The 13,121-nt window shown below is 37.7% G+C and overlaps 1 protein-coding gene across 1 annotated transcript in view; it reads right to left on the reverse strand.

Annotated features, from left to right (window-relative positions):
• The window catches only part of LOC136832259 (serine/threonine-protein kinase 17A-like), a 104,060-nt gene that overhangs the window by 12,876 nt on the left and 78,063 nt on the right, over positions 1 to 13,121 (reverse strand). The window lies entirely within an intron of this gene.

Here is a 13,121-nt window from a genome sequence, read left to right on the forward strand (position 1 = left end):
AATAATAGAAGAGAATGTTGCTTATACGGTTCTTGTCAAAGCAAGAGTACGTAATGTTTCGTAACTTGCTGATCGAGGAAGTAAACCGTAAATGTTAAGTGTTTTCGAAGTATGGAGACACCAGCTTATTTTTTTTTTTTTTTACAAATTCTTTCGTAAATTATTTCATAAATGCATCCGGGAAAAAGGAATGTGGCATTTTATATTTATGCCGAGGTCTTGAATTCAGATTGTATTAGCTATCAGTATAAAAGGACGATTGGAAAATTCATGTTGTATCTTTTTTTTTTTTTTTTTTTTTTTTTTAAGTTTTTTGAGTGTTCCGGCCAAAGTGTCTCAGTTTTTGATGCTACAACAAATAAAAATTTTAGCTGTCTGCCTTGTCACATTTTCCAACAAAATTTCCACAGAAGATGAGCTGATTAGAAGCTCTGAATAATATTAAAATCTTTGAAGCCCGTTTTCTCAGAATGGGGGAAAAATGGCTCAAGCCAGCTCATCAAACTAAGAACGAATTATGTATATGTACACTAGAAATTATGAACGTTGTCACAAACACCGTGACATTGTATGCACCCACAAACATGCAGCTGCAAATGTCGTTTAATATCAAATTCACACAGCCTCGGAACAAACACCGAAGAGGAATTTGTAAGCGACGGGCATTGTAGACTTCCTGTCCCATATTTCTGTCCATATTGGATGTTGCAGCCATTGATATTCTTATACGTCATTCATATTTGCATCTTGAGGAAGTCTGGACGAAGAACGTGCGCATGAATTTCCCATAACTAGAGCAAGACTGGTGTTGCATGCATGCATGCCTGCAACAGGCAGCAGGAAACGTTAGTCATGGGCTGATCATGAATTAGAGGCTCCGTAACTGAATTAGATTGTCTCTGGACTTGCACCTTGCATGTGGCATGACCTTAGCTGGGTCAGTGTGGCGCCTTCAAGCAAGTAAAATAATGTTTGCAGGATGTAATGGATTCAGTTATTTTATATATGGTTGTATGTACTCACATATATATATAGTTGGTATATATATATATATATATATATATATATATATATATATATATATATATATATATATATATATAATATAGTTGTTATATATAGCTGAAAGTGCTTTCATCCCTTTTACTGTACCTCCGTTCATAGTCTCTTTCTTCCATCCGACTTTCCACCCTCTCTAACAATTGTTTCACAGTTCAGCTGCAAGGTTTTCCTCCTATTACACCTTTCAAACCTCCTCACTGTCAATTTCCCTTTCAACGCTGAGTGATCTCATAGGTCCCAGCGCTTGGCTTTTGGCCTAAATTCCGCATTCCAACCCCGTATTGTCTTCGAAAAAACATAATACATAATAAAAGCGTTTCTTATGAATATGCTATAACTAGAACAGTAAATATGTCAAAATCATGGAATGATATACATATTACAATGCAATGTCATGAGTATATATATATACACCCACACGAACTATCTATATTACTGTGGATGTGTGCCAGTTTTAGTAGACATAAATCAATCAGTCAATCAGATGGCTGTGGAAATACTGATTTATTTCGTGGTTTTCGTGACACGAGGTCATCTAACTCAGAGGGAGTAAGATGGAGGAAATCACCGCTAACGGAGGACGTTTGACCTTCGACCTCAGAGATTACGTAATTAGCTTCGTTCCGTTGCATGTTGTAATGAGCCGAGGGCACACAATTAACGATATCTGTGTGAGACATTTCGAGTAAGCGTGTGCACGTCGGGTATGTCTGTACACACACAAATATATATATTTATGTATAGATATATATACATATATATATATATATAATTATATATGTATATAATTATATATGTGTGTACATATATATATTTCATATATATATATATGTGTGTGTGTGTGTATATATTTATATATATCTGTCCCATAATATAATATATATATATATATATATATATAGCATATATATATATATATATATATATATATATATATATATATATATTATATATATATATATATATATATATATATATATATATATATATATATATATATATATATACATATACATACACAGTATATACATATATCTACAAAATTTGATTACACAAAGAAACAATTACGGTGCTGATATGAATTTCTTCAGAAGTTTTGAAAATAGAACATAACAATAAGAGACATACTTGTATGAAAGAGGAGAGAGAGAGAGAGAGAGAGAGAGAGAGAGAGAGAGAGAGAGAGAGAGAGAGAGAGAGAGAGAGAGAATACTCCAGTCTCACTGATACTCGAGTAGGATACAAACATGAATCGAATGGAATGCAGGCTGGCTGACATCCACAAGACAAAATTGTAATAAAAACGTCTTGCAATAGATGTGACCATATTAGGGTTAATGACAAACAGATGCGATTGTTATCGTCACTGGTTTTATTAAAATCACTTTATTCTAGACGCTGCATCGATGTATATGTTAATTTCCCCATTTCCCTCTTGAGTGTAATGGTTAATTGTAGCCCATACATAATCGTCATTACATTAGAAGGGATTCTCGCCCCCAACTTTTGCAAAATGCCGTTTCTCGCCTGATCAACTTTAAAATAATCCCTCATTTTCGCCCCCGCAAAAACGGGGTGGGGTTGAATTATAATTTTTTTTTATTCATACTATTCTATTCCTGCTCGCAAATACTTCATCTCATACAAAATTCAACTTTGTTTCTTGAAAATTAAAGAAATTAGAGTAGGTTGAATTTCCAAAACTTTGATGGCTTGTAACTCAACAAAAATTTTTGTGGCGATAGGTCCTTCTAATGCTGAACGCCTCAAATATAGTATAATGAACATATTCAACCATTTCTCAGCAAAATGTAACAATAATAGAGGAACAAGAGTCTCATTCATAGTATCTGGTCGTATTTTTTCTACATGAAGTCTGTAAAACGGCGGAGATTGCAATTCATGTGGAATTCACCGAAGAAACTTCGATTACACACGAGAGACCTTGGGTAATTCGCCCTAAATTTCTAAATTTCTAATAGTAAAATGAAGGTAAATAAATGCAGTTTAATGACGGTGATGATGGAAGATTGAAATACATTATTACTTTCACTCTTGACATTAAGAGCAACAACGACAAAGCAGTAATGAGTCGAAATACAAGTACAGTACTGTAAGGTCGGAGAGCGATGCTTCATTTCAAGAATTTTAAAAGACCTCTTTCATAAAGGGCTTTTTACATTAACTACAGTATATTTGCGTGGATGCAAGACAAATTCCTTCCAACGAGAGAGAGAGAGAGAGAGAGAGAGAGAGAGAGAGAGAGAAGTGAGACATGGAGAAGGAGGAGATCTTAATTGTGGGGAAATGTTGTGTAGAGGAGGAGGAGGAAGAGGAGGAGGGAGGAGGAGGAGGAGGAGGTTGTGGAGGTGGGAGGGTAGCAAGGGCGGGAGGAGGTGGTGGATATGATGTCATTAAAGGTAAATGCGGGATGTGGGTGGGGAGGAGGGAGGGATGGATGAAGGAGGGTTGGGGGGGGTGCAGAATGTTAGGTGGTGGGTAGGAACAGTTACTTTCAGGGGTGAATGGGTTCCACTTCTTGAAACGACTTTGGAATGCTGGAAACGCAGACAACGCCTAGACCAAAGTATTTGTTTTTTTTTTAGGGTTATGGAGACCTACATGTAGACCTATCGGAGCATTGATAATACAGCGCGTAGACTGGGGTTCGTATGGGTCTGTGCCTAGACCTACTTCGATTGTAGGGATAGAAACTGGAAATTTCTAGTCATCAATGGGCTTGTAATTAAAGGTATACCAGTTCCTACTTTGATTTATGTGAGTAGAATGGCCACCGATTAAGAAATACGCATACATCAATTGGAATATGAATTTAGAAGAAAAAGTGAAGTTGATTGTAAATAATCCGACGTGCAAGAACTAAAAAAAAAAAAAAGAAATGAAAAATTTTAGCTCCTACTGATCAGCACTGCCATGGACGCGTAGCGGGGAACATCACTTGACTTCTACTACCCGGGCCGTTTTCTCGAAAGGAATGCGAGAGAGAGAGAGAGAGAGAGAGAGAGAGAGAGAGAGAGAGAGAGAGAGAGAGAGAGAGTTGGAGGTGGAGGAGGGAAGCAAGGCAGGCAGGAAGGCGAGGGGAGAGAGAGAGAGAGAGAGAGAGAGAGAGAGAGAGAGAGAGAGAGAGAGAGAGAGAGAGATTTAAAGTGAAAGATTCTCCAAGGGTATCTCATTCGTAATTCGATATCCTTCCTTAATCGGAACTTCGCGTGATCGGGGAAAGAGGTCACGCTACGAGACGCGGTTCATCCTCGTCGTCGTCGTCTTCATCGTCATCATCGTCAACATCCCTTATCATTAGGAGACACGGGGAACCTTCCACAAGGACGCACACTGCTGAAAAAGTCACCGCCATCTATACTCCAGTCAGCCGCTATTTCTGATTCACCCGAGTTGTCCCGTAGCCAGGAAGAGAAAGATAGAAAAAGGGGCTTCTATAGGTCTTCCTATTATTAACCTTTGCCTATTGTTCGGCTAATATCTTAGACGTATCAACTCGTGTGAAGAAAATTGCTGTAGCATTTAACGAATGTCTTGCTATATCTTATTTTCGCGTAGATGCTTGCAGCAGAATTTGAGATTCCAGGATTAGGAAAGGTGAATTCTACATGGTCCTCGTGGTCCAGTGGCTAATAACCTCTCCTGACTGGCGAGAGACCCAGAGATCGATCTCAGCTGGGGGAAATGATCTTGACTCTTTTCCTGAGATAATCAATTAAGAAAGGTGACTTCTACGAGGTCTTCTTGATCCAGTGGTTAATAACCTCACCTAACTCACGAGGGATCCCGAGATCGATCTCAGCTGGGGGAAATGACTTGGCCTCGTTTCCTGAAAGAGTCAATGTCCCCCTGTTAACCTTAGCAGTGAATTATGTGTTTGATAGTAAGTCGACAGTAGTGAGTCGCAGCAATGGTTGAGAAGGACATGGGGCTTGCAGCTTCATTCCAAAAGACTTGCTGAGAACAGGAGGGTTAACATTTTGGAGCCCCCCCCCTACACGGAAAAGGGGTATGGTTGAAAAGTACTATACATTCTGTTATAAGTGAATCATATGACACTTGGGATGCTAAAACCTAATAGCAAGCACTGGAGGCCTATGCATATACTTATTGCTTCTTACTTTTTAAAAGCCAATTATACTTTTATATGAAACTGAACTTGAACATACACTGCGGATCCTAAAGTTTCTTTCCTTTTTGTATTTTTATTATACGTTTCATAACAATTAGAGAGTTTTGATGGGCGAACTTATAGAAAAAAAAAACACTAAAATATCCCCTTTCTGTTGTTATGGCACCAATCAGTCTATTATTTAGATTTTTAGGTTTGCATAATTTTACAAATATAGCACTGAATGACCTCGTAGGTTCCAGTGCTTGGCCTTTGGCCTAAACTCTATATTCCATTCCATTCCATTCCATAATTTACGAATAGGAAGTCAAGAAGACGTTGGAAATTATAATTCTCGACGCTCTGTCTGATAATTTTATTATTATTATATTATTTTATCTTGGAATCCCTGAAGGTTCGTTCTGTTCCCCCCCCCCAGCACCCATCTCTCCCAGACTCTCCATTCCCTTATCAGCGACCTGCCGCAAACTCAGTTCTTGATGGCCGTAATAGACGAGTGACCTTGGTCTCCTTAGAGATTCCCTTTACGCCTTAATCTTCTCCGTAGCCTCGTATTTATCTTAGTCTTCTCGACCGTAGTTATTTTTCTTCCATCACTTCGGAAGCGCTATGTATCTATGTACGAATGAACGCGGAAAATCAAAATAATTTTACACAAATTCGCGGACGAGGTTCATTGGTAGCTGTTTGTTGTAGATTGCGAATGTAAACAAACGAATCACCGGCAGTGGGTTTTGACACCATTTCTTGAAAAGGTTAGATGTTAAGAACAAGGCAACATAAAGGTGTTTTCTTTCCAAATGTTAATCTGTATTTGTCAACGTATAACTAACAAAGATGGTGTCACGTAAAATGACGGAGAAAGTGTGTGGTCAGTACGATAAAGGGTATTGAGTTTCAGAGTACACGGTAATCAGGATGACTGATTCTCGAGTTGACATGACTGAATAGCTTAGCAAATTGGAGTTACAGCATCAGAGGTCAGAGTAACATTTAGAATTAAGGCAGGATAGAGCTAGTCATGTAGACCACAAATTGTTTAGGCCCAAACGTAACGTTAAAACCTTATATATATATATATATATATATAAACGTAATATATTAACAAACTATAAAATATATATATATTATACATATATATATATATATATATATATATATATATATATATATATATATATTTTTCTTGTGTTTACTTTTTTAACATCTAAAACCTTTTCAAGAAATGGTTTCAAAATCCACTGTCGGTGATTCTTGTGTTGACATTCGCTGTAAATAGCTACCAATGAACCTCGTCCCCAAATTTTGTATGAAAGTATTTTGATTTTCTGCGTTCATTCATTCCTTAAATTCTCATCGTGCTACCACAGAAGCAGAACAATCTCTGTCGTGTTCTTTTCAGTTAAAGAATCAGCCGGTCGATGGCGTGGATGTCATTTCAGCAACTTCATAATGCCACTATTGAATTTCAGATCACTGTTACCTGATATTGTCATCATGGCCTGGGCTGCTCTGTTCTATAATTAATTCGGTGTAGATGCAGATGTAGATGTTGCCAGTAGTTGCGATCCCAGTTTTTAGTGTGAGATATATAAATTTATGTATTATCGATGCTATATTGTTATTGATGTTACTCAAAAATGTGCTCGCATTTATGTGGAAGAAAACAGGCATTAGTTTGCTGAGTAAACTTCCATGGAACAGCCAAGCCGTATGTTGGAAGGATAATGAGAATCTGATGGAAATAAGTAGAAAAGGAACGAATATCTTATATATATATATATATATATATATATATATATATATATATACACACACACATACATATATACACATATATATATGTTTGTATATATATGTATATATATATAAATTAATATCTGTATATGTTGCTCATTTGACAAAACACTGACATACAAAGAGACCTAAGTTATGATTTTTCCAGAGCAACAGGTCCCGATATTCATGATGACGTGCTATAAATACTGAGAATTTTCCCTTGAGATGTTCTATCGTCACGAAATGTATTCTTGTTGCTTCTTGGAAATCTCAGAGTATCATCTAGATTCAAAGGGTCACCTCTCTCTTTCTCTACCTCTCTCTCCTCGCAGCCGATTGCACGCATGCGTACCGTGCTATGTACGCAGTGTGTGTGCATTTTGTGCTTATTAAACTTGTACGTATTTTACATTTAGATTTTATCGTGTTTATTATAGTTCAGCTGAATCTTTCAAAGTAAATGCTCATGGAGCAATTGTTATAAGTTATTTATTATTGCAAACATTTTTTTTTACGATTTAATATTGAGAGACAAAGGGAATTCGCTAAGTAACTGCTCTGCAAAGCATCTGTTGATGAGAAATCCACATTGACTTTATCAAGCAATCGAGCAGGTGGAAACCAAATGTGAGTGTAATTCACCATTACAGTTAAACAGTACATGATTACAGCAATATTGGAGTTTGATATAAAAATTACCCAGAACAGTTACACCTCATGCATAAATCAGCACCCATCATCTTTGCAGAGCACACACACTCAAACACAAACTAATTTTTTTCTTTCTCTACACACTCACGCCCAAGCAAAAACTGAATGAAGGAACATGACACCACCGACTAATCTTGTGAATGAAATCCGTTTACGTTCAACAAAACACAAAGGAAAAACAAAAAGGCCTTCTTTTTCCATTCCGAGCCCTGCGTTCATTGTTAACTCTGGTTTAACGGAGGGAGGGACTTCGGTTCACCTACTGGAACAGTCTCCTCCGTCGAGAGAGCCAAACCCCAGGTTAATGGGGTTGATCTAATGGGTAAGAGACCCCGAAGCTTCTCATGAAGTGCCTCAGACGCAGCAAAAACCTTGCCCTCAGGTATTACGGCATTAGGAGAAAATGTGGGTGCAGGAGAGAGAGAGACAGGTATTCCCATGGAGAGGGTTGACGACGCTCCTGGGGCGGGTCTGGGGTAGGGCCAAGCTTGGTAACGGGGCAGTGCCCGGAGCTGGGAAGGAAAAGAGGAGATGGGTAGGGTAGGAATAACGATGGAATGGGGGAGCCGATGCGTCGAGGGTAGGAGGGGCATCCTTCACATTGACCGAGCTGCCGCTGTTGCTGCTGCCGCCGCTACCGCGCTGCCAGACCCTCGATCCATCGACTCTTTACCCACAACAACCAATGTTACCGCGCTGCCAGACGTACGAGCCGTTAGCCTTTCAAGAACAGCCTCCCCTTCCTTGTGGTAGTAGAGGTCTCATTATTATTTAAGGTTATTCAACAACAACAAATACCAGCACCGGCGGCGGTGCCACTTTATTTGGATAACCCGGAAAGAAACAACCAAATGCTCACGGATCGAGCGAATAAATCTGACCGGGATCAGCGATTCTAAAGAAGAAATAGGCCGTTAGACCTACTGAGGTTATATGGAGATTTTCTATGCGGAGCGAGAAATGATCTTGTCTCCTGATGGGAAATTCTTGAGAAATGTCATACTTTTATTAAAGACAAACATTCACTGGCTGCTGCATAATGAAGGAGATGTTTAGGGTCGTATAACTTCTTTTTGATAGGCTTATCTGCATTAATTGAAGTGAAATTATATATATATATATATATATATATATATATATATATATATATATATATATATATATATACTTTATATTTAACGAGTAGAACTTTCATAAGATCCAGCTAGTACGTGGTTCATTTGTTTCGTATTGCAAAAACTGTTACCACTATTACTTAGCAAACTGCGTTACGTGAAGAAGCATTAAGCGTGCTATTTCCGTTATGATTCGAGTTTCGCACTAGTTACTCAATTCGATTTTGTAGTTTACGGAAAATGTATACATTACAGCTGTCGTCTTAAACCAGATAGTATTGTTGAAATTGTTCAGATATTTACATGGAAAAGCAAGCTTCCACATAATGATGATCCTGCTACTGCTAATAATAATAATAATAATAGTAATAATAATAATAGTACTAACAGTAAAACTTTTGTTCACATACAGAGCAATTCTCTTTTGCCCGTTCGGGCATGTACAGTTATTTATTGAAATTAAAGTATTTTTTGCATTCGTCTCCGTTGGCTGAGAGAGTTTAAAATCCACAACAGGCCTGTTGTTTCCTCTTAACATTTAAGGACGCCATTGGCCAGTGGCTTGTGCTGGCATTAGGCCGTCATAATCTGAACCAACCTCTTTTCAATGCATAACCGTAATGTGGGTCAGAAATCGCACAAAAGGGGTCAGAGGTTCAGATTTGTTGTTCTCGACTTAGAACAACGAAAAAAAAAAGTAGCCTCTTTGGGTACATCATTTAGCTCGTCAAATAACGGAGAGAGAGAGAGAGAGAGAGAGAGAGAGAGAGAGAGAGAGAGAGAGAGAGAGAGAGAGAGCGTTTCTTTCTCAAGTGTCTATTCACAACTCGGCGTTCAATCAAGGTGTTAGGTAATCCTCTACGAGAAGCACAAAAGAGAGAAAAAAGAAGGAAAGTGAGAGAAGAGACTGACCGTATTATGTCACCGCCTAATCATCAAAGACCTATTGAAGAGAGAGAGAGAGAGAGAGAGAGAGAGAGAATAACAGGGTCATTCTGCATTATATCATCGTTTTGCAATCATCTTCAAACAGCTCGATTGGGTTCGAGCCTTTTATTGGACGAGAGCATAAAAAGGTCATTATAGTTCATTATAATCGCCACTCCACTCCTATGGTGGTGGCCCGAAGGTACGATTGCATTGAGTGGACGTATGCCTTGTGCATGTGAGAGATTTTAATGTACGTGAGAGATTTCAAGCAGTGGATCACAGTCTCTCTCTCTCTCTCTCTCTCTCTGTCATATAAATTATGTATATATATACATATATGTACACGCATATATACATATACATACAGACAGACATACATTCATACATACTCATATATACATATATATATATATATATATATATATATATATATATATATATATATATATACATATATATACATGCAGGCATACATACATTCATACATGCATATATATGTACTGTATATGATTATTTATATATGATATATATATATATATATATATATATATATATATATATATATATATATATATATATATATATATATATATATATATGTGTGTGTGTGTGTGTGTGTGTGTGTGTGTGTGTGTGTTGTGTGTGTGTCCTAAATTAAAAATGAAATTATTCCATCCCTTTTTTCATTCATTTTATTTACTTAGGTTCTCAAGCGTCTCTCCCAAGACTCTTGGCTAACCTCCGGAAAACCCCATATTTTAAAACTCTGGCACTGGAGTATCTCTTGAATGGCCCTGACCGCCGGAAAACTTCATTTCAGCCCATTTTGGAGAAATAACCTCGTGTCACTGTGTGTGTACGTGAGGCCATTTGGTCCCTGAGTTGAGGATATGAATATTTGAAGAACCAACTAGACCTTTTTTCTTTACAGAATAGAATATAGAATTTAGGCCACAAGCCAAGCGCCTGGACCTATGAGGTCATTCAACGCTGAAAGAGAAATTGACAGTTGAAAAGGTTTGAAAGGTGTAACGGGAGGAAAACCTCGCAGTTGCACTATGGAACAATTGTTAGGAGAGGGTGGAAAATAAGATGGAAGAAAGAGAATATGACCGGAGGTGCAGTAAAAGGAATGAAAGGCCCCTAGCTGCGACCCTTTAACACCTTTTACTGTACTTCCGTTCGTATTCTCGGTTTCCCGTCTTACTTTCCACCCTCTCCTAACAAATGATTCATAGTGCAATCATGAGGTTTTCCTCCTGTTACACCTTAAAACCACCTTTATTCTCAGTTTCCTTTTCAGCGCTGAATGACCTCATAGGTCCTAGCGCTTGGCCTTTGGCCTAAATTCTGTATTCCTATTCCTATATTCCAATTGGAATAATTTTCACAGTTTAGAAGTTGAAACATGTTGCGAATGCCTTTTTGTTTAGCAAGCTGAAACGATTCTTGCTTCATAGTTAATTTGTTATTTAATTATGTTACACTGATCCTATAGCATTCTGCCTTCATAATTCGGGTATATACAGATACACACAATCTCACTGTGTAGGCGTTGTGTAATCGTGTTCGGCTAGGCTAGACTAGAAATTGGCTTGAAATAATAATAATAATAATAATAATAATAATAATAATAATAATAATAATAATAATAATAACAGTAAAACTTTCGTTCACTTACAGAGTAATTCACTTTTGCCCATTCCGGCAAGTACATTTTTGTTATTGAAATTAAATTATTTTTTGCATTCGTCTCCGTTGGCTGAGAGAGTTTAAAGTCCACAACAAGCTAGTTGTTTTCTCTTAACACTTAAGGACGCCATTGGTCAGTGGCTTGTGCTGGCATTAGGCCGTCATAATCTGAACCACCTCTTTTCACTACATAACCGGTGGGTCAGGAACCACACAAGAGGGGTCAGCGGGTTCAGATTTGAAATTGTTCGCGAGACTTTGTATAAAAAAAAAAAAAAAAAAATTAGTCTCTTTGGGTACATCATTTAGCTCGTCAAGTATCTGGGAGAGAGAGAGAGAGAGAGAGAGAGAGAGAGAGAGAGAGAGAGAGAGAGTTTCTTTCGCAAATGTCTATCCATTCACAACTCAGCGTTCAATCAAGGTGTTAGGTAATCCTCCACGAGAAGCACAAAAGTATTCTAAGGTTGACGTCTTTTGGGCGGATAATTTTTCGAAAACTTGAAGCTGGGCGTTTTCACTTCTTTGCGAATTTAATGAAGTGTGATTACATACTACGTGTACTGCTGCTATGATTGTGTAGATTTTTAGTATACGATATTTATTCTCCCCTCAATTCTTCGTAAATCTCCATTCATATGATTTCGTAGTGCATGGCCCTACGAAAGCGTTGGCAAATGTCGCAAGGGAAGTACGCGTTTAAAATTGTGTACAACGTTTCTCTTTGTAGAGTTATTGCACAAGTCCTCTTTGTAGAGTTATTGCACAAGTCCTCTTTGTAGAGTTTTTGCATAAGTCCTCTTTGTAGAGTTATTGCATAAGTCCTCTTTGTAGATTTATTGCATAAGTCCTCTTTGTAGAGTTATTGCATAAGTCCTCTGTGTAGAGTCATTGCATAAGTCCTCTTTGTAGATTTATTGCATAAGTCCTCTCTGTAGATTTATTGCATAAGCCCTCTTTGTAGGTTTATTGCATAAGTCCTCTTTGTAGAGTTATTGCATAAGTCCTCTTTGTAGAGTTATTGCATAAGTCCTCATTGTAGAGTTATTGCATAAGTCCTCTTTGTAGATTTATTGCATAAGTCCTCTTTGTAGGTTTATTGCATAAGTCCCCTGTGTAGAGTCATTGCATAAGTCCTCTTTGTAGAATTATTGCTTAAGTCCTCTTTGTAGATTTATTGCATAAGCCCTCTTTGTAGGTTTATTGCATAAGTCCTCTTTGTAGAATTATTGCTTAAGTCCTCTTTGCAGATTTATTGCATAAGCCCTCTTTGTAGGTTTATTGCATAAGTCCTCTTTGTAGAGTTATTGCATAAGTCCTCTTTGTAGGTTTATTGCATAAGTCCTCTTTGTAGAGTTATTGCATAAGTCCTCTTTGTAGAGTTATTGCATAAGTCTCGCCATGATCCCACGCTACAGGTATTGCTCTGTAGCAAACAGAATTAGAATGCTTTTACAGGCGTGCATCTAAAAATATCCTTAATGTGCCTGGTTTGATATTCTGTCACTACCTCGGCTGACGAAGTTGAAAGGAGCTTAATTGACAGGACGTGCATGCTTTGTGTGTTAGTCTGTCTTTCCAAGAGATATTTTCAGGACGTGTCTTTTGTGTATATCTGTTTGTCAATCTTTCCAAAAGATGTTGGCAAGACGTGTCTTTTGTTTATGTTTGTTTGTCTTGTC

The sequence above is a fragment of the Macrobrachium rosenbergii genome, chromosome 49 (assembly GCF_040412425.1).
Source record: "Macrobrachium rosenbergii isolate ZJJX-2024 chromosome 49, ASM4041242v1, whole genome shotgun sequence".
Classification (NCBI taxonomy): Eukaryota; Metazoa; Arthropoda; class Malacostraca; order Decapoda; family Palaemonidae; genus Macrobrachium; species Macrobrachium rosenbergii.